Genomic DNA, 24,628 nt, shown 5'->3' on the forward strand with positions numbered 1-24,628 from the left:
TGTACACGATGGCTCTTTCAGCTACAAACGCCTGGGGGGGGTTAAATGTTCCCTTTCAACTTGCTCCAGTGCAGGCTTCGGCCTACACTCTGCTCCTCCTGCTGACCCTGGGCTCTAACACCGCCAGTTGGCGCCCGGAAGTGCTAGCTGCACAGAGACAAACACCAGCCAATGTGTCAGTGGGGTTCAGCAACGCCAGCTGTTCCCCTGCTGTGTAGCTGGCAACGTGTCCTGCAAACGCCACGCAGACACAAGAACTGAAATTGAAGGGAACCTGCCCCCCCCCAGGCGTTTGTATGTATAACAGCCACCTAGTACAGCAGTAATGCTGCATTTGTACAAGGTGGCTCATTAAGTTACTCTCCTTGCACACGCTGAACAAAACACGTCTAAAATGTGTCCTCTAAGACCATTAAACCGTCCCTGAGGTGTGACTTTCCTTTGTAATGACACGCTGCACCCCCCTTGGTAGCGCTGCCCGTCCTCTGACATCATTGTTTGGCTGGCTGCGCCTCTGCGGCCGCCCTGCCCGACACAACGCCCCTCGGTGTCTTGTTTATTTTGACTGCGAGGGTGTGATTGATGGGCATGAGCAGTGCCTATCTTCGCCTGGCACTTATTTCCTTCCGCCTTCTTCACACTGTGCGGCCTCATGGCCGTGGCAAGCGATAAGGGATCAGCTGGCGCCGCACAGTCTGAAGCAGGTGTAAGGACCCGAGAGTGAGGCAAACATATGTACTGTGCAAGGCCATGAATCCCAGCCCCGCAGTGTGAATTAAGGAAAAGACACTGCGGGGCTGGGATTCATGGGCATCGCGAACCGCACCGGCCGACATTAAATGATGTCAGAAGATGGGAAGCGCTAACAGCGCAAGGCCAAGGGATAACACGACAGCACAGACTCCTGTACAGCAAATAACGACGCTCAGGAGGCTGCGCCCAGCACCAAGGTGGGATTTTTGACAGCTGGGCTGCGTCTCATTAAGAAGGAAACTCCCGCCTCCAAGACAGTTTGACTGTATAAGGGGCTAAATGTTATACGTGTTTCATTCAGCGTGTGCAAGGAGAAAAATTAAAAGAGCAATCTTTGACTTGTGCAGCACTACTGCTGCGTAAGCTGTGGCTCTTCTAGTTTGTAACACCTGAGGGGGGGTTAAAGGTTACCTTTGAAATTGGTTCAATTAGGCTTCGGCCTACACTCTGCTCCCTCTGCTCCTCCTGCTGACCCTGGGTTCTAACACCGCCAGTTGGGGCCCAGATGTGCTAGCTGCACAGAGAAAAACACCAGCCAAGTGTCAGTGGAATTCAGCACCGCCAGCTGTTCCCCTGCTGGTAAGCCGGCAACGTGTCCTGCAACAGCCACGCAGACACAACAGACCCAAAGCTGCCACCAGTGCAGGCTTCGGCCTACACTCTGCTCCCTCTGCTCCTCCTGCTGACCCTGGGCTCTAACACCCCCAGTTGGGGCCCAGATGTGCTAGCTGCACAGAGAAAAACACCAGTCAATGTGTCAGTGGGGTTCAGCACCGCCAGCTGTTCCCCTGCTGTGTAGCCGGCATCGTGTCCTGCAACAGCCACGCAGACACAAGAACTGAAATTGAAGGGAACTTGTCCCCCCTCCCCCAGGCGTTTGTATGTTTCACAGCCACCTTGTACAGCAGTAATGCTGCATGTGTGCAAGGTGGCTCAGAAACTTATTCTCCTTGCACACGTGGAACTGAACACGTCTAAAATGTGTCCTCTGTGACCATTAAACTGTCCCTGAGGTGTGACTTTCCTTTGTAATGACACGCTGCAACCCCCTTGGTAGCGCTGCCCGTCTTCTGGCATCATTGTTTGGCTGGCTGCGCCTCTGCGGCCGCCCTGGCCCACAAAACGCCCCTCGGTGTCTTATTTATTTTGACTGCGAGGGTGTGATTGATGGGCATGAGCAGTGCATATGTTCGCCTGTCCCTCATCTCCTTCGGCCTTCTTCAGACTGTGCGGCTTCATGGCCATGGCATGCGACAAGGGATCAGCTGACGCCGCACAGTCTGAAGCAGGTGTAAGGACCCGAGTGTGAGAGGCGAACATATGTACTGCGCCAGGCCATGAATCCCAGCCCTGCAGTGTTTTAACAATGTAAAGACACTGCGGGGCTGGGATTCATGGTCATCGCGAACCGCACCGGCCAACATTAAATGATGTCAGAAGATGGGCAGCGCTAGCAGCGCAAGGCCAAGGGATAACACGACAGCGCAGACTCCTGTGCAGCAAATAACGATGCTCAGGATGCCGCGCCCAGCACCAAGGTGGGATTTTTGACAGCTGTGCTGCGTCTCATTACAAAGGGAACTCACGCCTCCAAAACAGTTTGACTGCTTAAGGGCCTAAATGTTATACGTGTTTCTTTCTGCGTGTGCAAGGAGCAAAATTAAAAGAGCAACCTTTGACTTGTGGAGCATTACTGCTGCCCAAGCTGTGGCTCTTGTAGTTTGTAACCCCTGAGGGGGGGGTTAAAGGTTACCTTTAAAATCGGTTCAATTAGGCTTCGGCCTACACTGTGCTCCACCTGTAGAGCCCGGGCTCCAACACCGCTAGTTGCTGTCCGGAAGTGCTGGCTGCACAGAGCAAAACACACGCCACTCTGTCAGTGGGGTTCAGCACCGCCAGCTGTTCCCCTGCTGTGTAGCCGGCAACGTGTCCTGCAACAGCCACGCAGACACAAAGCTGCCGCCAGTGCAGGCTTCGGCCTACACTCTGCTCCCTCTCCTCCTGCTGACCCTGGGCTCTAACACCGCCAGTTGGGGCCCGGTACTGCTAGCTGCACAGAGAAAAACACCAGCCAATGTGTCAGTGGGGTTCAGCACCGCCAGCTGTTCCCCTGCTGTGTAGCCGGCAACGTGTCCTGCAACAGCCACGCAGACACAAGAACTGAAATTGAAGGGAACCTGTCCCCCCTCCCCCAGGTGTTTGTATGTTTTACAGCCACCTTGTACAGCAGTAATGCTGCATGTGTGCAAGGTGGCTCATAAACTTATTCTCCTTGCACACGTGGAACAGAACACGTCTACAATGTGTCCCCTGAGACCATTAAAACGTCCCTGAGGTGTGACTTTACTTTGTAATGACACGCAACAACACCCCTTGGTAGCACAGCCCTTCTTCTGACATCATTGTTTGGCTGGCTGCGCCTCTGCGGCCGCCCTGCCCGACACAACGCCCCTCGGTGTCTTATTTATTTTGACTGCGAGGGTGTGATTGACGGGCATGAGCAGTGCATATCTTCGCCAGGCTGTCACTCAGCTCCTTCCGCCTTCTTCAGACTGTGCGGCTTCAAGGCCGTGGCATGCGATAAGGGATCAGCTGACGCCGCACAGTCTGTAGCAGGTGTAAGGACATGAGCGAGAGGCGAACATATGTACTGCGCCAGGCCATGAATCCCAGCCCCGCAGTGTGAAACGCTGTAAAGACACTGCGGGGCTGGGATTCATGGGCATCGCGAACCGCACCAGCCGACATGAAATGATGTCAGAAGACGGGCAGCGCATGGCCAAGGGATAACGCAACAACGCAGACTCCTGTACAGCAAAATGTGATGCTCAGGAGGCCGCGCCAAGCACCAAGTTGGTATTTTTGCCAGCTGTGCTGCGTCTCATTACAAAGGGAACTCCCGCCTCCAAGACAGATTGACTGTATAAGGGCCAAAATGTTGTACGTGTTTCATTCAGCTTGTGCAAGGAACAAAATTAAAAGAGCAACCTTTGACTTGTGCATCACTACTGCTGCATAAGGCATGGCTCTTCTAGTTTGTAACACCTGAGGGGGGGTTAAAGGTTACCTTTAAAATTGGTTCAATTAGGCTTCGGCCTACACTCTGCTCCCTCTCCTCCTGCTGACCCTGGGCTCTAACACCGCCAGTTGGGGCCCGGTACTGCTAGCTGCACAGAGAAAAACACCAGCCAATGTGTCAGTGGAGTTCAGCACCGCCAGCTGTTCCTCTGCTGTGTAGCCGGCAACGTGTCCTGCAACAGCCACGCAGACACAAAGCTGCCGCCAGTGCAGGCTTCGGCCTACACTCTGCTCCCTCTCCTCCTGCTGACCCTGGGCTCTAACACCGCCAGTTGGGGCCCGGTACTGCTAGCTGCACAGAGAAAAACACCAGCCAATGTGTCAGTGGGGTTCAGCACCGCCAGCTGTTCCCCTGCTGTGTAGCCGGCAACGTGTCCAGCAACAGCCACGCAGACACAAGAACTGAAATTGAAGGGAACCTGTCCCCCCTCCCCCAGGTGTTTGTATGTTTTACAGCCACCTTGTACAGCAGTAATGCTGCATGTGTGTAAGGTGGCTCATAAACTTATTCTACTTGCACACGTGGAACAGAACACGTCTACAATGTGTCCCCTGAGACCATTAAAACGTCCCTGAGGTGTGACTTTACTTTGTAATGACACGCAACAACACCCCTTGGTAGCACAGCCCTTCTTCTGACATCATTGTTTGGCTGGCTGCGCCTCTGCGGCCGCCCTGCCCAACACAACGCCCCTCGGTGTCTTTATTTTGACTGCGAGGGTGTGATTGACGGGAATGAGCAGTGCATATCTTCGCCAGGCTGTCACTCAGCTCCTTCCGCCTTCTTCAGACTGTGCGGCTTCAAGGCCGTGGCATGCGATAAGGGATCAGCTGACGCCGCACAGTCTGTAGCAGGTGTAAGGACATGAGCGAGAGGCGAACACATGTACTGCGCCAGGCCATGATTCCCAGCCCCGCAGTGTGAAACACTGTAAAGACACTGCGGGGCTGGGATTCATGGGCATCGCGAACCGCACCAGCCGACATGAAATGATGTCAGAAGACGGGCAGTGCATGGCCAAGGGATAACGCAACAACGCAGACTCCTGTACAGCAAAATGCGATGCTCAGGAGGCCGCGCCAAGCACCATGTTGGTATTTTTGCCAGCTGTGCTGCGTCTCATTACAAAGGGAACTCCCGCCTCCAAGACAGATTGACTGTATAAGGGCCAAAATGTTGTATGTGTTTCATTCAGCTTGTGCAAGGAACAAAATTAAAAGAGCAACCTTTGACTTGTGCAGCACTACTGCTGCATAAGGCGTGGCTCTTCTAGTTTGTAACACCTGAGGGGGGGTTAAAGGTTACCTTTAAAATTGGTTCAATTAGACTTCGGCCTACACTCTGCTCCCTCTCCTCCTGCTGACCCTGGGCTCTAACACCGCCAGTTGGGGCCCGGTACTGCTAGCTGCACAGAGAAAAACACCAGCCAATGTGTCAGTGGGGTTCAGCACCGCCAGCTGTTCCCCTGCTGTGTAGCCGGCAACGTGTCCAGCAACAGCCACGCAGACACAAGAACTGAAATTGAAGGGAACCTGTCCCCCCTCCCCCAGGTGTTTGTATGTTTTACAGCCACCTTGTACAGCAGTAATGCTGCATGTGTGTAAGGTGGCTCATAAACTTATTCTACTTGCACACGTGGAACAGAACACGTCTACAATGTGTCCCCTGAGACCATTAAAACGTCCCTGAGGTGTGACTTTACTTTGTAATGACACGCAACAACACCCCTTGGTAGCACAGCCCTTCTTCTGACATCATTGTTTGGCTGGCTGCGCCTCTGCGGCCGCCCTGCCCAACACAACGCCCCTCGGTGTCTTTATTTTGACTGCGAGGGTGTGATTGACGGGAATGAGCAGTGCATATCTTCGCCAGGCTGTCACTCAGCTCCTTCCGCCTTCTTCAGACTGTGCGGCTTCAAGGCCGTGGCATGCGATAAGGGATCAGCTGACGCCGCACAGTCTGTAGCAGGTGTAAGGACACGAGCGAGAGGCGAACATATGTACTGCGCCAGGCCATGATTCCCAGCCCCGCAGTGTGAAACACTGTAAAGACACTGCGGGGCTGGGATTCATGGGCATCGCGAACCGCACCAGCCGACATGAAATGATGTCAGAAGACGGGCAGTGAATTGCCAAGGGATAACGCAACAACGCAGACTCCTGTACAGCAAAATGCGATGCTCAGGAGGCCGCGCCAAGCACCAAGTTGGTATTTTTGCCAGCTGTGCTGCGTCTCATTACAAAGGGAACTCCCGCCTCCAAGACAGATTGACTGTATAAGGGCCAAAATGTTGTACGTGTTTCATTCAGCTTGTGCAAGGAACAAAATTAAAAGAGCAACCTTTGACTTGTGCAGCACTACTGCTGCATAAGGCGTGGCTCTTCTAGTTTGTAACACCTGAGGGGGGGTTAAAGGTTACCTTTGAAATTGGTTCAATTAGGCTTCGGCCTACACTCTGCTCCCTCTGCTCCTCCTGCTGACCCTGGGTTCTAACACCGCCAGTTAGGGCCCAGATGTGCTAGCTGCACAGAGAAAAACACCAGCCAAGTGTCAGTGGGGTTCAGCACCGCCAGCTGTTCCCCTGCTGGTAAGCCGGCAACGTGTCCTGCAACAGCCACGCAGACACAACAGACCCAAAGCTGCCGCCAGTGCAGGCTTCGGCCTACACTCTGCTCCCTCTGCTCCTCCTGCTGACCCTGGGCTCTAACACCCCCAGTTGGGGCCCAGATGTGCTAGCTGCACAGAGAAAAACACCAGTCAATGTGTCAGTGGGGTTCAGCACCGCCAGCTGTTCCCCTGCTGTGTAGCCGGCATCGTGTCCTGCAACAGCCACGCAGACACAAGAACTGAAATTGAAGGGAACTTGTCCCCCCTCCCCCAGGCGTTTGTATGTTTCACAGCCACCTTGTACAGCAGTAATGCTGCATGTGTGCAAGGTGGCTCAGAAACTTATTCTCCTTGCACACGTGGAACTGAACACGTCTAAAATGTGTCCTCTGTGACCATTAAACTGTCCCTGAGGTGTGACTTTCCTTTGTAATGACACGCTGCAACCCCCTTGGTAGCGCTGCCCGTCTTCTGGCATCATTGTTTGGCTGGCTGCGCCTCTGCGGCCGCCCTGGCCCACAAAACGCCCCTCGGTGTCTTATTTATTTTGACTGCGAGGGTGTGATTGATGGGCATGAGCAGTGCATATGTTCGCCTGTCCCTCATCTCCTTCGGCCTTCTTCAGACTGTGCGGCTTCAAGGCCATGGCATGCGACAAGGGATCAGCTGACGCCGCACAGTCTGAAGCAGGTGTAAGGACCCGAGTGTGAGAGGCGAACATATGTACTGCGCCAGGCCATGAATCCCAGCCCTGCAGTGTTTTAACAATGTAAAGACACTGCGGGGCTGGGATTCATGGTCATCGCGAACCGCACCGGCCAACATTAAATGATGTCAGAAGATGGGCAGCGCTAGCAGCGCAAGGCCAAGGGATAACACGACAGCGCAGACTCCTGTGCAGCAAATAACGATGCTCAGGATGCCGCGCCCAGCACCAAGGTGGGATTTTTGACAGCTGTGCTGCGTCTCATTACAAAGGGAACTCACGCCTCCAAAACAGTTTGACTGCTTAAGGGCCTAAATGTTATACGTGTTTCTTTCTGCGTGTGCAAGGAGCAAAATTAAAAGAGCAACCTTTGACTTGTGCAGCATTACTGCTGCCCAAGCTGTGGCTCTTGTAGTTTGTAACCCCTGAGGGGGGGGTTAAAGGTTACCTTTAAAATCGGTTCAATTAGGCTTCGGCCTACACTGTGCTCCACCTGTAGAGCCCGGGCTCCAACACCGCTAGTTGCTGTCCGGAAGTGCTGGCTGCACAGAGCAAAACACACGCCACTCTGTCAGTGGGGTTCAGCACCGCCAGCTGTTCCCCTGCTGTGTAGCCGGCAACGTGTCCTGCAACAGCCACGCAGACACAAAGCTGCCGCCAGTGCAGGCTTCGGCCTACACTCTGCTCCCTCTCCTCCTGCTGACCCTGGGCTCTAACACCGCCAGTTGGGGCCCGGTACTGCTAGCTGCACAGAGAAAAACACCAGCCAATGTGTCAGTGGGGTTCAGCACCGCCAGCTGTTCCCCTGCTGTGTAGCCGGCAACGTGTCCTGCAACAGCCACGCAGACACAAGAACTGAAATTGAAGGGAACCTGTCCCCCCTCCCCCAGGTGTTTGTATGTTTTACAGCCACCTTGTACAGCAGTAATGCTGCATGTGTGCAAGGTGGCTCATAAACTTATTCTCCTTGCACACGTGGAACAGAACACGTCTACAATGTGTCCCCTGAGACCATTAAAACGTCCCTGAGGTGTGACTTTACTTTGTAATGACACGCAACAACCCCCTTGGTAGCACAGCCCTTCTTCTGACATAATTGTTTTGCTGGCTGCGCCTCTGCGGCCGCCCTGCCCGACACAACGCCCCTCGGTGTCTTATTTATTTTGACTGCGAGGGTGTGATTGACGGGCATGAGCAGTGCATATCTTCGCCAGGCTGTCACTCAGCTCCTTCCGCCTTCTTCAGACTGTGCGGCTTCAAGGCCGTGGCATGCGATAAGGGATCAGCTGACGCCGCACAGTCTGTAGCAGGTGTAAGGACATGAGCGAGAGGCGAACATATGTACTGCGCCAGGCCATGAATCCCAGCCCCGCAGTGTGAAACGCTGTAAAGACACTGCGGGGCTGGGATTCATGGGCATCGCGAACCGCACCAGCCGACATGAAATGATGTCAGAAGACGGGCAGCGCATGGCCAAGGGATAACGCAACAACGCAGACTCCTGTACAGCAAAATGCGATGCTCAGGAGGCCGCGCCAAGCACCAAGTTGGTATTTTTGCCAGCTGTGCTGCGTCTCATTACAAAGGGAACTCCCGCCTCCAAGACAGATTGACTGTATAAGGGCCAAAATGTTGTACGTGTTTCATTCAGCTTGTGCAAGGAACAAAATTAAAAGAGCAACCTTTTACTTGTGCATCACTACTGCTGCATAAGGCGTGGCTCTTCTAGTTTGTAACACCTGAGGGGGGGTTAAAGGTTACCTTTAAAATTGGTTCAATTAGGCTTCGGCCTACACTCTGCTCCCTCTCCTCCTGCTGACCCTGGGCTCTAACACCGCCAGTTGGGGCCCGGTACTGCTAGCTGCACAGAGAAAAACACCAGCCAATGTGTCAGTGGAGTTCAGCACCGCCAGCTGTTCCTCTGCTGTGTAGCCGGCAACGTGTCCTGCAACAGCCACGCAGACACAAAGCTGCCGCCAGTGCAGGCTTCGGCCTACACTCTGCTCCCTCTCCTCCTGCTGACCCTGGGCTCTAACACCGCCAGTTGGGGCCCGGTACTGCTAGCTGCACAGAGAAAAACACCAGCCAATGTGTCAGTGGGGTTCAGCACCGCCAGCTGTTCCCCTGCTGTGTAGCCGGCAACGTGTCCTGCAACAGCCACGCAGACACAAGAACTGAAATATAAGGGAACCTGTCCCCCCTCCCCCAGGTGTTTGTATGTTTTACAGCCACCTTGTACAGCAGTAATGCTGCATGTGTGTAAGGTGGCTCATAAACTTATTCTACTTGCACACGTGGAAGAGAACACGTCTACAATGTGTCCCCTGAGACCATTAAAACGTCCCTGAGGTGTGACTTTACTTTGTAATGACACGCAACAACACCCCTTGGTAGCACAGCCCTTCTTCTGACATCATTGTTTGGCTGGCTGCGCCTCTGCGGCCGCCCTGCCCGACACAACGCCCCTCGGTGTCTTTATTTTGACTGCGAGGGTGTGATTGACGGGAATGAGCAGTGCATATCTTCGCCAGGCTGTCACTCAGCTCCTTCCGCCTTCTTCAGACTGTGCGGCTTCAAGGCCGTGGCATGCGATAAGGGATCAGCTGACGCCGCACAGTCTGTAGCAGGTGTAAGGACACGAGCGAGAGGCGAACATATGTACTGCGCCAGGCCATGATTCCCAGCCCCGCAGTGTGAAACACTGTAAAGACACTGCGGGGCTGGGATTCATGGGCATCGCGAACCGCACCAGCCGACATGAAATGATGTCAGAAGACGGGCAGTGCATGGCCAAGGGATAACGCAACAACGCAGACTCCTGTACAGCAAAATGTGATGCTCAGGAGGCCGCGCCAAGCACCAAGTTGGTATTTTTGCCAGCTGTGCTGCGTCTCATTACAAAGGGAACTCCCGCCTCCAAGACAGATTGACTGTATAAGGGCCAAAATGTTGTACGTGTTTCATTCAGCTTGTGCAAGGAACAAAATTAAAAGAGCAACCTTTGACTTGTGCAGCACTACTGCTGCATAAGGCGTGGCTCTTCTAGTTTGTAACACCTGAGGGGGGGTTAAAGGTTACCTTTAAAATTGGTTCAATTAGGCTTCGGCCTACACTCTGCTCCCTCTCCTCCTGCTGACCCTGGGCTCTAACACTGCCAGTTGGGGCCCGGTACTGCTAGCTGCACAGAGAAAAACACCAGCCAATGTGTCAGTGGGGTTCAGCACCGCCAGCTGTTCCCCTGCTGTGTAGCCGGCAACGTGTCCTGCAACAGCCACGCAGACACAAAGCTGCTGCCAGTGCAGGCTTCGGCCTACACTCTGCTCCCTCTCCTCCTGCTGACCCTGGGCTCTAACACCGCCAGTTGGGGCCCGGTACTGCTAGCTGCACAGAGAAAAACACCAGCCAATGTGTCAGTGGGGTTCAGCACCGCCAGCTGTTTCCCTGCTGTGTAGCCGGCAACGTGTCCTGCAACAGCCACGCAGACACAACAGATCTACAAATGCCTCCAGTGCAGGCTTCGGCCTACACTCTGCTCCCCCTGCTGACCCTTTGCTCCAACACCGCTAGTTGGGGCTCTAGGAAGACAAGCTTGAATAGGTCCCCATCCTGGTTCCAGCACCGTTAGGTGGTTCCGGGCAGAGCCTTTGGCTTAGGTGCCTCCCTCTGGGTATCCAAGTTCCACCAACGTCAGGTGGTCCTTGGTAGTGCTTTCAGGTACGGGTACCTCCTGCTTAGTAACCGGGTTCCAGTAACATCAGCTGGTCCTCGGTAGTTCCATTGGCTCTTGGACCTTCGGCTACCCATCCAGGTTCCAGTACCGTCAGCTGGTTCTCGGCAGTGTCTTTTGCTCTTGTACCTTCTGCTCCCTATCCTGGTTCCAGTACCGTCAGCTGGTTCCGGGCATAGCCTTTGGCTTAGGTGCCTCCCTCTGGGTATCTGAGTTCCACCAACGTCAGGTGGTCCTTGGTAGTGCTTTCAGCACGGGTACCTCCTGCTTAGTAACCGGGTTCCAGTAACGTCAGCTGGTCCTCGGTAGTTCCATTGGCTCTTGGACCTTCGGCTACCCATCCGGGTTCCAGTACCGTCAGCTGGTTCTCGGCAGTGTCTTTTGCTCTTGTACCTTCTGCTCCCCATCCTGGTTCCAGTACCGTCAGCTGGTTCCGGGCAGAGCCTTTGGCTTAGGTGCCTCCCTCTGGGTATCCGAGTTCCACCAACGTCAGGTGGTCCTTGGTAGTACTTTCAGGCACGGGTACCTCCTGCTTAGTAACCGGGTTCCAGTAACGTCAGTTGGTCCTCGGTAGTTCCATTGGCTCTTGGACCTTTGGGTAGCCATCCGAGTTCCAGTTCCATCAGCTGTTTCTTGGCATTTTCTCAGCCTTCTTGTACCTTCTGCTACATTTCCAAGTTCAAGACCCTAAAGACGACGACCCGGAAGACCACCCCTAAGATGACGACGACACCAGAGACGACAACCACTGAGATGATGACGACCCTGGAGACGATGACCCTGAAGACCACCCCGATGACGACGACCCCGGAGACGAGGACCCTGGAGACGACGATGACCTGGAAGACCGAGAAGCAGAAGAACAAGAGGCTGCAGAACAAAGAGCAGAAGAACATTAAGCATAAGACTAAATATCAGAGCAAAAGATATTATCTAAATTATAAGCAGAAGAAGACTAAGCAGTGTATGGGGGTGAGTCCGTTCCTCCTCGTGGTGCCCCTGGATAAAGCCTGATGCTGCAGGCCAAACTGAACGCGGACAAATGTAACTGTTTTGTGACAGGCAGAATGGAAGGTGTAATCTTCAAACTTTTATAGATAACAACTACGGGAATGCCTGTCACAAATAAGAATATGATGAAGAAGTTGAATATGAAGAAGATAATAGTAAAATAAAAAGAATATGAACAATGTAACAAAAATAATAATAGGTAGAAGATGAAGAAGAAGATGAATAAGGTGAAGAAGTTGATGTCAAAGAAGCTGATGATGAGGATAATGAAGAAGAAAGTGTGGGAGAAGTAAAAAAGAAGGTGAAGGGCGTGGAAGTAGTGAAACATCAATATCTGACAAAATAAAAAAAAAATTAACATAGTCAAAATCTTTCTAACGCCGAACGTCATAAAAAACAAAACAAAATCCTGCTATTCTATTAGATTGGGCTAAACCTCTGTGCCTTTAATGTCTCCGCCACCTCCCCCAATACATCCTACATTATTCTTAGTTGTTTTCCTTCATGTAGAATGAACCTACAAGTTAAGAAAGGGTTTATTTTAATTCCGATATTTTTGTCCCATTGACTTGCATTGGGATCGGGTATCGGTATCGGATTAGATCCGATACTTTGACGGTATCGGCCGATACTTTCCGATACCGATACTTTCCGATATCGGAAGGTATCGCTCAACACTACTCACGACCACAGGAGGGAGCCCGGAAACAGAGTTCACAACAGGGAGAGTTAGGTACGCTCCACAGCTATTTCTAGTGTGTGTGATAGGAGTAGGATTTGCGGTCAGCAGAGTTCCCACTTTCCCAGAGCTTGTTTTGATTACTAGTTTACTCATCAGGTCATTCCGGGTGCTCCTAACCACCAGGTCCATAACAGTCATGTACCCATGAGCTCCTCTCCCTAATGCTCTCAATGTTCAGTGAAAAACTGAGAGAAGCAGAAAGAGAAGTTCGTTGTCACAGGACCAGAAGTATGAAAATCGCATATCAGTGAAGTGTCCATGTGACGACTGCTGGAACCTGCAGAGCTGAATCCTGACATTGCAGGCTTCTGAAATCTCACAACGAATGCACTGCACACTTTCAGGATTCTCCATTGCCGGTGGACAGTCATATCAACACAAGCATGTGATTTGTATACTTCTGACCACATTCCGACTAGACATGCCCGGCCTCGCTCAGTTCATTTTCATTGAGTAAGGCCACACATGTCTAGTCAGCATGTGACCCCATGAATGTAAATCGCCAGCACGAGAGAATCCTGACAGCGTGCAGTGCCCACTGTGAGAATTCAGAAGTCTGCAGTCACAAAGAATGACTGCAGACTCATTACAAACCTGGACATTCCCTTTAATGCTCCTAACATAAATAAAGACATGAGAGTTAGTTAGTATCACAAATAACATTTACATCCAAGTACCTTATAGATGACGTCGTCTCAGGAGTCGTTCTCCCTCTTTTCTTCATCTTGTCCAGACCCCATGATGAGTTTTGTCATCCACAGTCATCTCTGCAGACTTCCACCTTCTCCGCTCTTTTGCAGAAAATTTCCACATGATGCCCTTAAAGATACAAGTGTCATTAAAATGCTCCTGTATAAAAAATTGCCCCTCACTATATTGTCTGCACAAAATATGACCCCCACACTGTTCCTCTTATGGTACAGGCTCTTCACACTGACCTCTCCTTTCCATATCAGCACCCGCTTCACACTGTCCTCTCATACTGTGTCCCCCCTGTACTCTCTCATCACACTCCCCCTCCTTGGTATACTGTTCGGTCCTAGCTGTGCCCTTACACTGTCCCCCCATGCTACGCCCCTACTACTCAGTTTCTATTCTGTGCCCACTCACTTTTCTCCCCCATACTCTCTCCTCACACTATTCCCCTCCCTCCTCATACTGTCTCCTCTCACATCCCCCTGTTCACCATACTGTCTCCTCATATTTTTACCCCCTCACTTTCTATACTGGCTGCTCACACATACCCCCCGACTCCACATTCCATGTCTGCACACATCCCATCTCCCTCACTCCCCGAACTCTGTCCACATACATATTTCACATCGCTACTCATACTTTGTCCACATACATTCCCCCATTCCCTCCTCATAGTATCTGCACCCATTCCCCATACTGCTTCCTCATATATGCCCCCATACTGTTTCCTCAGATATGCCCCCCAATCCACTGTTCTGTTTCCACATACATGCCCTCATTGTCCCATATTGTTTCTTCATACATGCCCCCAATCTTGTATGCATGGCTCGGCTCCCCCATCCCATCTTGTATGTATGGCTTTGCTCCCCCATCCCCATCTTGTATGCATGGCTCGGCCACCCGTCCCATCTTGAATGCATGGCTCGGCCCCCCATCCCACCTTTTATGCATGGCTCGGCTCCCCCCATCCCATCTTGTATGTATGGCTCTGCTCCCCCCATCCCATCTTGTATGCATGGCTCGGCCCCCCATCCCATCTTGTATGTATGGCTCTGCTCCCCCCGTCTCATCTTGTATGCATGGCTCGGCCCCCCATCCCATCTTGCATGCATGGCTCTGCTCCCCCGTCCCATCTTGTATGTATGGCTCTGCTCCCCCGTTCCATCTTGTATGTATGGCTCTGCTCTCCCCGTCCTATTTTGTGTGCATGGCTCTGCTCCCCCCATCCCATCTTGTATGTATGGTGTTATGATCCGGTGACCCTGGAGCCGCATGTGACTATATCTGGAGTAGGTGGTACCTGTACTGACCGCAATCCTAATACTGACACCGCAACTAGAAGTAGCCGTGGGATGTACCTAAGATGGCCTAGACACCTCGACACAGCTGGAGGACTAAATACCCCTAAAAATGGAAATGGAAATCCTATCTTGCCTCAGAGCAGAGCCCCAAAGGATAGGCAGCCCCCACAAATATTGACTGTGAATTTAAGAGGAAATACATACACAGGCAGAAAAGACAGAGTTTAGCAAAAGAGGCACTTCTAGCTAAAATAGAAAAGGATAGGACAAAGTACTAAGCGGTCAGTATTAAAACTCTAGAAAAATCCACAGCAGAATATACTATCTACTACATCTAACTAAAGACATAGGATGTATATCTGCAACTCCAAAGAATCCAGCATGACAGAAAAATCCAAACAAAGTCTAAGCTGGACAAAAACACAATAGATTGCACTGCACATAAAAGCACACTGCATGCGTGCTACAGAGAACAAAAACCAGACACTTATCTTAGATGAAATAACAGCAGGGCAAGTGGAGCCAGACAGAGATGCAATCCCTCCAAGATACAATGGACAACTGGCAGGGATTGATGGATCCTACAAACCTAAATACCTAATAGAGCTGCAATAAGCAGAAACACCTGCCCTGACTTACAATCCAGAGACCACTGCACTACCACTAACAACCACCGGAGGGAGCCCAAGAGCAGAATTCACAACAGTCCCCCCCCTTGAAGAGGGGTCACCGAACCCTCACCAGAGCCCCCAGGCCGATCAGGACGAGCCAGATGAAAGGCCCAAACCAAATCAGCAGCATGGACATCAGAGGCAAAAACCCAAGAATTATCCTCCTGGCCGTAACCCTTCCATTTGACAAGGTACTGAAGCTTCCGTCTCGAAAAACGAGAATCCAAAATCTTCTCAACCACATACTCCAACTCCCCATCAACCAACACAGGAGCCAGAGGATCAACAGAGGGAAGAACGGGCGTCACATATTTCCGCAATAAAGATCTATGGAAAACATTATGGATGGCAAAAGATGCCGGAAGGACCAAACAAAAAGACACAGGATTGATAATCTCAGAAATCCTATAAGGACCAATAAACCGAGGCTTAAACTTAGGGGAAGAAACCTTCATAGGAACATGACGGGAAGACAACCAGACCAAGTCCCCAACCCGAAGCTGGGAACCAACACACCGACGACGATTAGCAAAACGTTGCGCCTCCTCCTGAGACAACACCAAATTGTCCACCTCATGAGCCCAAATTTGCTGCAACCTGTCAACAACAGAATCCACACCAGGACAATCAGAAGGCTCAACCTGCCCTGAAGAAAAACGAGGATGAAAACCAAAATTACAAAAGAAGGGCGAAACCAAGGTAGCCGAACTAGCCCGATTATTAAGGGCAAACTCGGCCAATGGCAAGAAAGCCACCCAATCATCCTGATCAGCAGACACGAAGCATCTCAAATAAGTTTCCAAAGTCTGATTAGTTCGCTCGGTTTGGCCATTTGTCTGAGGATGAAATGCGGAAGAAAAAGACAAATCAATGCCCAGCCTAGCACAAAAGGCTCGCCAAAACCTAGAAACAAACTGGGAACCTCTGTCAGACACAATATTCTCCAGAATACCATGCAAACGAACCACATGCTGAAAAAACAATGGAACCAAATCAGAAGAGGAAGGCAACTTAGGCAAAGGTACCAAATGAACCATCTTAGAAAACCGGTCACAAACCACCCAGATAACCGACATCCTCTGGGAAACCGAAAGGTCTGAAATAAAATCCATAGAAATATGCGTCCAAGGCCTCTCAGGGACCGGCAAAGGCAAAAGCAACCCACTAGCGTGGGAACAACAAGGCTTGGCCCGCGCACAAGTCCCACAGGACTGCACAAAAGAATGCACATCCCGCAACAAAGAAGGCCACCAAAAAGACCTACCAACCAAATCTCTGGTACCAAAAATACCAGGATGACCAGCCACCACAGAACAATGAACCTCCGAAATCACTCTACTAGTCCATTTATCAGGAACGAACAGTTTCCCCACTGGACAGCGGTCAGGTTTGTCAGCCTGAAATTCCTGAAGAACCCGTCGCAAATCAGGGGAGATGGCAGAAAGGACCACCCCTTCCTTTAGAATGCCGACCGGTTCAAGGACCTCCGGAGAATCAGGCAAAAAGCTCCTAGAGAGGGTATCAGCCTTAATATTCTTAGAACCCGGAAGATACGAGACCACGAAATCAAAACGAGAGAAAAAAAAAAGACCATCGAGCCTGTCTAGGATTCAGCCGCTTGGCAGACTCGAGGTAAATCAGATTTTTATGATCGGTCAAGACCACAATACGGTGCTTGGCTCCCTCAAGCCAATGTCGCCATTCCTCGAACGCCCACTTCATAGCCAACATTTCCCGATTGCCGACATCATAATTACGTTCAGCAGGCGAAAACTTTCAGGAGAAGAAGGCACATGGCCTCATCAAGGAACCATCAGAATTCCTCTGAGACAAAACGGCCCCTGCCCCAATCTCAGAAGCGTCAACCTAAACCTGAAATGGAAGAGAAACATCTGGCTGACGCAACACCGGGGCAGAAGTAAATCGGTGTTTAAGCTCCTGAAAGGCAGAGACAGCCGCAGAGGACCAATTCATCACATCAGTGCCCTTTTTTGTCAAATCGGTCAGGGGTTTAACCACACTGGAGAAGTTAGCAATGAAACGGCGATAAAAATTAGCAAAGCCCAAAAATTTTTGAAGACTCTTCACGGACGTGGGCTGAATCCAATCATGAATGGCCTGAACCTTAACCGGATCCATCTCTATAGATGAGGGAGAAAAAATAAAGCCCCAAAAAGAAACCTTCTGCACTCCAAAGAGACACTTAGACCCCTTCACAAATAAAGCATTATCACGAAGGATCTGAAATACCATCCTGACCTGTTTCACATGAGACTCCCAATCATCGGAAAAAATCAAAATGTCATCCAAATATACAATCATGAATTTATTAAGATAATTCCGGAAGATATCATGCATGAAGGACTGAAAAACAGATGGAGCATTAGAGAGCCCAAAAGGCATCACAAGGTATTCAAAATGGCCCTCGGGCGTATTAAACGCAGTTTTCCATTCGTCACCCTGCCTAATACGAACAAGATTATATGCCCCTCGAAGGTCAATCTTAGTAAACCAACTAGCCCCCTTAATCCTAGCAAACAAATCGGAAAGCAAAGGCAAAGGGTATTGAAATTTGACCGTGATCTTATTCAAGAGGCGATAATCAATACAGGGTCTCAAGGAGCCATCCTTCTTGGCAACAAAAAAAAATCCCGCTCCCAATGGTGAAGAAGATGGCCGAATATGCCCTTTCTCCAAAGACTCCTTAATATAACTCCGCATGGCGGTATGTTCAGGCACAGACAGGTTGAAAAGTCGGCCCTTAGGAAACTTACAACCTGGAATCAAGTCAATAGCACAATCACAGTCCCTATGCGGTGGAAGGGAACTGGACTTGGGCTCATCGAACACATCCTGAAAATCAGACAAGAACTCTGGAATTTCAGAAGAGGGGGAAGAGGAGATTGACATCTAAGGAACGTCACCATGAACTCCCTGACATCCCCAACTAGTCACAGACATAGATTTCCAATCCAACACTGGATTATGTACCTGCAACCATGGAAAACCCAGCACAAAAGCATCATGCAAATTATGCAACACCAGAAAGCGACAATCCTCCCGATGGGCTGGCGCCATGCACTTGGTCACCTGTGTCCAAAACTGGGGTCTATTTTTAGCCAAAGGTGTAGCATCAATGCCCCTTAAAGGAATAGGGTTCTCCAAAGACTGCAAGGGGAAACCACAACGTCTAGCAAATTCAAAGTCCATTAAGTTCAAAGCGGCGCCAGAATCTACAAACGCCATGACAGAAAATGACGACAATGAGCAGATCAATGTCACAGATAACAGAAATTTAGGTTGTACGGTACCAATGGTAACTGAACTAGCGTTCCTCTTAGTACGCTTAGGGCAGACCGAAATGACATGAGAAGCATCACCACAGTAAAAACACAACCCATTCTGACGTCTGAATCCCCGTTGTTCCGCTCCAGATAGAATCCTATCGCACTGCATAGGCTCAGGTATCTGCTCTGAGGACAACGCCACAGCGCGCACAGCTCATTGTTGGCCAGTTGTACTGTTATGATCCGGTGACCCTGGAGCCGCATGTGACTATCTCTGGAGTAGGTGGTACCTGTACTGACCGCAATCCTAATACTGACACCGCAACTAGAAGTAGCCGTGGGATGTACCTAACATGGCCTAGACACCTCGACACAGCCGGAGAACTAAATACCCCTAAAGATGGAAATGGAAATCCTATCTTGCCTCAGAGCAGAGCCCCAAAGGATAGGCAGCCCCCCATAAATATTGACTGTGAATTTAAGAGGAAATACGTACACAGGCAGAAAAGACAGAGTTTAGCAAAAGAGGCACTTCTAGCTAAAATAGAAAAGGATAGGACAGAGTACTAAGCGGTCAGTATTAAAACTCTAGAAAAATCCACAGCAGAATATACTATCTACTACATCTAACTAAAGACATAGGATGTATATCTGCATCTCCAAAGAATCCAGCATGACAGAAAAATCCAAACAAAGTCTAAGCTGGACAAAAACACAATAGATTGCACTGCACATAAAAGCACACTGCATGCGTGCTACAGAGAACAAAAACCAGACACTTATCTTAGCTGAAATGACAGCAGGGCAAGTGGAGCCAGACAGAGATGCAATCCCTCCAAGATACAATGGACAACTGGCAGGGATTGATGGATCCTACAAACCTAAATACCTAATAGAGCTGCAATAAGCAGAAACACCTGCCCTGACTTACAATCCAGAGACCACTGCACTACCACTAACAACCACCGGAGGGAGCCCAAGAGCAGAATTCACAACAGTATGGCTCTGCTCCCCTGTCCCATCTTGTATGCATGGATCTGCTCCCCATCCCATTTTATATGTATGGCTCTGCTCCCCCCGTCCCATCTTGTATGTATGGCTCTGCTCCCCCATCCCATCTTGTATGTATGGCTCTGCTCCCCCCATACCATCTTTTATGTATGGCTCTGCTCCCCTGTCCCATCTTGTATGCATGGCTCCGCTCCCCTGTCCCATTTTGTATGTATGGCTCTGCTCCCTCGTCCCATCTTGTATGTATGGCTCTGCTCCCCCATCCCATCTTGTATGTATGGCTCTGCTCCCCCTCCCATCTTGTATGTATGGCTCTGCTCCCCCCTCCCATCTTGTATATATGGCTCTGCTCCACCATCCCATCTTGCATGTATGGCTCTGCTCCCCATTCCATCTTGTATGTATGGCTCTGCTCCCCCCATCCCATCTTGTATGTATGGCTCTGCTCCCCCCTGTCCCATCTTGTATGTATGGCTCTGCTCCCCATCTCATCTTGTATGGATGGCTCTGCTGCCCCCGTCCCATCTTGTATGTATGGCTCTGCTCTCCCTGTCCCATCTTGTATGTATGGCTCTGCTCCCCCTTCCCATCTTGTATGCATGGCTCGGTTCCCTCATCTCATCTTGTATGCATGTGCGGCACCCCAGGGTCCTGGTCGTCAAAGTGGTATTGCTTTCCTCTCTGGGAGAGTGATACTACGTTTGAAGGCAAAGAAGAATAACTGCATCCAGGTATCACAAACATGCAACACATTCACACTCCAGACCACCAGGGGGAGCTCCTGACCCTATTTATTAGGTCACTCCCCACATAAATATATCTGGTAGTCTGTAGGGAGAGGTAGAAAGCTCCAGACCAGAGTCTGAGGAGGATGGAAGGTTAAAGGAGCTGTGCATGCCCTCAGAGCTGCAGCTCCCAGAAAGAGACATTGAAAGGAGGAACTGTATTGCAGCGAGCGTGAAGGGAGTCAAAGCAAAGGAGAGGATACCAGAAGGGGACCAGCCCTGCTCAAGCTGTCTCCTGCTGAGGCGCAACATCCCGGTAGCCAGAACACTGAGGGAGTAAGGACCTCTATGCCTTATTTCAGAGACCGGCAGGACAGCTAATTGCAAGTTACCTGTCCGCACTTACACCCAGGAGGCACGGTGACAACTACAGAGCCGGGTTATCTAAGAGACCCTATAAACAGGCTCAAGTCACCAGTCATACGGGTATTGTCCTATCCCATATGGGGGACCGAGAGAGCGAAACATCGCATCTGTGAGACCCTTATGTGAAGCCATAAGCAGTAAGGGACTACACCACCGCAGCGCAAAGGAAGGCTACTGATTTCCAGCTGGATAAGGGAACTCTGGACTTACTCCTGAACCGGCCGGACTCTGCCTGCCCTGTGATCTGGTGCCCTGGACTGTGGATGCTGAAGTCTTCAGTAAAGGTAAAGAGACTGCAACCCTGTGTCCTCATTCTTCACTGTGCCATTCATCATTCACCCGCTACACACCAGGAAGCCCTGGGGATACACTTCACCTGTGGGAAGGTATACCATCTAGCGGCCATAACATCACCCCAGCGGACTCCTTATAGCAGCGTCGGTCATCCTGACCAAATACCACAGGTGGCATCACGAACATTCCCCTTAAAGACCTTTCCCTTTTACACAGATGTCCCAGGGCCACAGGCTGGGTCAGCCACCATGACATCCCCCTGTGAACTGCAGGACCCGGTACCGAGTACCCCACGGCCCCATGGGGGCGCGCCAACTTTGGCATCACGAACAGGATCTACTAAACCCCGTGAATCGGGTCATGTGCACCTAAAAGACTGTGCCAGAATTGTGCTTGAACTGTGATTTATTGAAAGACTGTATATCGCAAAAAGACAGCCAAAAATTGCCGCCAAAACCACCGCCATTACAGCACCATGAGGAGTGCTGGAGAAGAAGGACGTGCCATCGTGGGCGGGAACTAACTGAGAAGCGCAAAAAATAATGGCTGTCCAGTCCAAATACCTCTGTACCCTGAGGACGTGTCCGTCAGCAACAGAGATCCGCCTCCTGATCCTAAATGGCGTGAGGAGACCAAGAAGAAGGAACCGCCCCCGGAGGAGAGAGTGGGAAAGAGACCAGGACAGAGAAAGCCACGTGGAAGATGCAATGGCCAGCAGCCCGGAACCAGAGCGAGGGGTGGAAGAGGAGGACTCCCCCAGCCACCTGGAAAGACACCGCGGCCAGGCATCACCAGTCAGCCCTGAATTCCAGCAGGCCGGAGTGGGGGAGCTCATCGACCAGCTCCTGCAAATGCAGCTAAACGCTGGGACCACCCGCAAGCTAGCATCTGTGGAAGCCGTGCAGGTGTCGTATCCCGCCCAGCAGCCCTTAACATCGGAGGAGGAGCCTGGCTCCGGAGATGCTGCAGAAGGTAGGAACGACACCCCTGCCCCGGTAGCCGAAGACCTCTTAGTGGGCCCTTAGATGCACCACCCTGCCGTGTGTACGCCCGACTCCAGATCCTGGGGGAATGGGACCAGATGACGGGATGGAGAGCTTCATGAAGGCCCCGATTGCACCTACCACCTTGCTGGATGAACTATATGCGGACAAGACCGTGTATCGCTGGGTTAACCCTGGACCTGACCTCATGGGGTTCCCTGGGACCGCTAAGCAGGAGGGAGAAACCCTAAAGGTCCTGAGCTGGGAGAAGTACCAGAGGCAGCTCACCCGCAGATGGGGGAAAAGGAGGACGTCCCAGGGCCACGGGCCGGGTCAGCCACCGTGACATCCCCCTGTGAACCGCAGGACCCGGTACCGAGTACCCCACGGCCCCATGGGGGCACACCACATGGCTCCCCCATCCTTCTCCCGTCCTCCTCTGTCCTTCTCCCATCCTCCTCTGTCCTCCTCCCTAGCCTGTCATACTCAGTTTTCTCATTCCGCGCCGAAAGTCCTTTCATCTCTGTCCCAGCGCTGCAGCTTCTTCCTGTGTGAGCGGTCACGTGGTACCACTCATAAAGATCATGAATATGCATCCATATTCATGACCTTAATGAGCGGTACCATGACGGTCGGGAGGTTTGGGCGGGCGGTGACCCCGGACTTTAATTAAAGAAAAAACATAAACACACAATTTGCTCAGGTGCCGCCCCCACCGCATCCTGGCACATGCCCTCAAGTGCCTAGTGGCAAATATGGCCCTGAGTACTACATATAACTATATAGTGGTGCCTTTCTTGGACACAGCACATTTATTTGGCCATATAGAGAGAAATTGGAGTCTCCTATCGGTACCCTAATGAACCTTGGAAAACGCAGGCGGAAACACGTTGGGACAGGGACAACTTAAAATAAGTGTCATCTTTTCTTATCACTTGCAATATCTATATTACGAGTATATATTTGCGAGTTAATCATTGAGATATGCCATTTATTCTGATAAAGGTGTCGACCTGGGGCAACTATAATGAAAAGTGTTTAGTCTGTGTATGAGGGATCCATATTGAGGGACTTACAGTAAAAAAGTGTCAGGTTCATTGTTTCTGATCATGCTTACCGTCCTGATCTTTATCATATCTTTCACATATGCTCGCTAGAATTTGTTAGGCAAAGGGCTATGAAATCCATATTGTTTTATTTTGCTGTTAAAGACCTAGTGTTTTGGATACTTTCATCCTGGCTGTTACCGTATATACCTATTTTCCAGCTCTCTATACATTGTGATGAGCTATTGTATTGCCATATTTTTACTTTTGATGGACAAATTTGGCATTTTTGACCACTTTTTACACTATTTCGGTTAATCACAGTTAGGGTGAATATTAGGATTCTCAGGGTTGCTGACGTTGAGCGCGGCCGCCATACCGTTTAACATTAGGGTTAGCCGCCTTCATGCCTCACCTGCAAGCATGATTTGATAATCCACTGATACCATACCCGCATGATACCCCTTAAACTATTTCTATGATATTGTTAGCACTTTTAATGCACTTTATTAAATTTACTGTTAGTGTGTATATTAGGCCATAAGGGGTTATCGACTTTGAACTGGTGTGCCATATAGTTAAACGTTAGTGTGCCTACCTCTGCATCTAAGTAGTGTGATCACCAGGGAAGACTAGGGTATTGCTAATCCTATATACACCCTACCAAATATTTATAAATATTTTTCTACCCTGATGCTTTAGCTGAACTATGCACAGGTATCATTCTTTAATGTGTTTGTAGTGAGTCATTTTTTTAATAATATATTAATAAAAGTTATTTTTTATGGATCTAGCTACTTCAGGTTTTTCAATTTTCCGAGACCCTATTTTTCATTTATGAGTATGTTTTGTATGGTGTCTATATTAGCTAGAACATAGAGTACCCTATTGGTCTTTTCAACTTACATATGCCTGCCTTTTCCTCCATCTTAACTCTCTCTGAAAAAGTGAGGGCAAAACACGTAATGGAGTGTGTGGTGGTGGATGCACAGCTTTTCATTTTCACTTTATGGTGCTGTAGTAATAAATAATGGGCTCATGTATTCCAGTATGTCAGGGATGAATTCTGTCTTGAATATACAGAAATAACCGCTTTACTTGACTACTTGTGGATTTATGGCATAGTAGTTAGCGCTGTTACCTTCTGATAATAGCAGTTTAGAGATTTAATATTTATGAACTGTTGCCAATGAACTATGAACTCGACAGGCAGTTTAGTGGCAGAGTGGTTAACACTTGTGCATTCTAAGTATTATCGTTCTGGGGTCAAATACAAATAAGGGTTATTTCTGGACGCCATCGTGACCTGGACGGCATGGTGGCTCAGTGGTTAGCACTACAGCCTTGCAGTGCTGGGGTCCTGGATTCAAATCCCACTAAGGACAGCATTTGCAAGGAGTTTGTATGTTCTCCCCGTGTTTGCATGGGTTTCCTACGGGTACTCTGGTTTCCTCCCACATTTCAAAGACATACTGATAGGGAATTTAGATTGTGAGCCCCATCAGGGACAGTGCCAATAATGTGTGTAAAGTGCTGTGGAATTAATGGCGCTATATAAATGAG

This window comes from Ranitomeya variabilis, chromosome 7 (genome assembly GCF_051348905.1).
Source record: "Ranitomeya variabilis isolate aRanVar5 chromosome 7, aRanVar5.hap1, whole genome shotgun sequence".
Lineage (NCBI taxonomy): Eukaryota > Metazoa > Chordata > Amphibia > Anura > Dendrobatidae > Ranitomeya > Ranitomeya variabilis.